The 1,211-nt window shown below is 39.9% G+C and overlaps 1 pseudogene; it reads right to left on the bottom strand.

The window, feature by feature from the left end:
* The window catches only part of LOC106330585, a 23,243-nt pseudogene that overhangs the window by 2,126 nt on the left and 19,906 nt on the right, over nt 1–1,211 (bottom strand).

Here is a 1,211-nt window from a genome sequence, read left to right as displayed (position 1 = left end):
AAAAGGATGATGTAGTTCATCGGGACAACTCTCCATCCACCTCTGGTCCGGGTTCGAGTGGTACACACAGGGTTAGAAAGAGGTCCAAGAGACCCAACGATGCAGGAACATCTGGAGTAGGAGACGAGGAGTAGGAGCTATCACCGGCTATTTTATTTTCTTTTCTATTCTAACGTTTTATGGTCTTATTTTCTGTTAATTTTGAACTGAGTTTTTTTTTGGGTTTCTTAATTATGAGTTCGTATTTCTTTTACATGGTTTCTTCGTTTTATTTGGTTGTGTTCTGAGTAGTTTTTAATTCGTATTCAGCTTTGCCTTGCTAGATAAACCAAATAACTATTATCCGAGGAAAGAGGTTATATCAAGTGTTCCTCGGAATTTCCTCGGTATTTCTTTAAAAATAAAAATAAATAAGTTCAATGGTAGTCTGTTTCCGAGTCATCATCACCAGATGAATCTGAATCTGGATCTTCGTGAAACTCTCCAATCACTGGTTCATCCTCTACGTGAACGACGGCTTCCTCTCCAAAGTCGGTTAAATCGACTACAAGGCCAACTCCAGCTAAATCTTCTGCTGCACTTAAGTTGCCGGATGTGCTTGGTTGTAGTGGGTCTTCCAGCTCAGAACTTCCCTGAACTCGGCCTCTCGGGTTGAGTCTTGTAACAGTAACCCATGGATCATCTCTGTTCCTTACCCGGGGGTACTTGATATAACAAACCTGTAACATTTAAAAAAATTATAAATTAATACACATGATGATGAATCATTCTGAATAATTAACATTTAAATACCTGATCGGCCTGAGAAGCAAGAATGAAAGGATCATAATATTGCAGCTTTCGCCTCGAATTTACTGATGTAACACCAAATGCATCTGTTCTCACACCTCGATCTGGGGTGTTGTCGTGCCAATCACAATAGAAAACAGTACAGCGCAATCCAACCATGCCCAAATACTTAATTTCCAAAATCTCATGTATGTGTCCGTAGTATACATCATCTCCTGATGCAGAACAAACGCCAGCATCATAAGTCGTACTCGAACGTCTCCTCTTCTGAGTTGTGAATGCATATCCTCGAGTACAAAATCTCGGATATGACTTCACAACAAAGTTTGGTCCAACGACCATCTCACGTATCCAATCGTCAAATGTTTCACCTCTGGCCAAACCAGCAGACACCTATTAATAGCACATATATATATATATAT

This window comes from Brassica oleracea, chromosome C3, assembly GCF_000695525.1.
Source record: "Brassica oleracea var. oleracea cultivar TO1000 chromosome C3, BOL, whole genome shotgun sequence".
Taxonomy (NCBI): domain Eukaryota; kingdom Viridiplantae; phylum Streptophyta; class Magnoliopsida; order Brassicales; family Brassicaceae; genus Brassica; species Brassica oleracea.
Note: the sequence above shows the minus strand (reverse complement) of the source record. Positions and strands in the feature narration are given on the sequence as shown.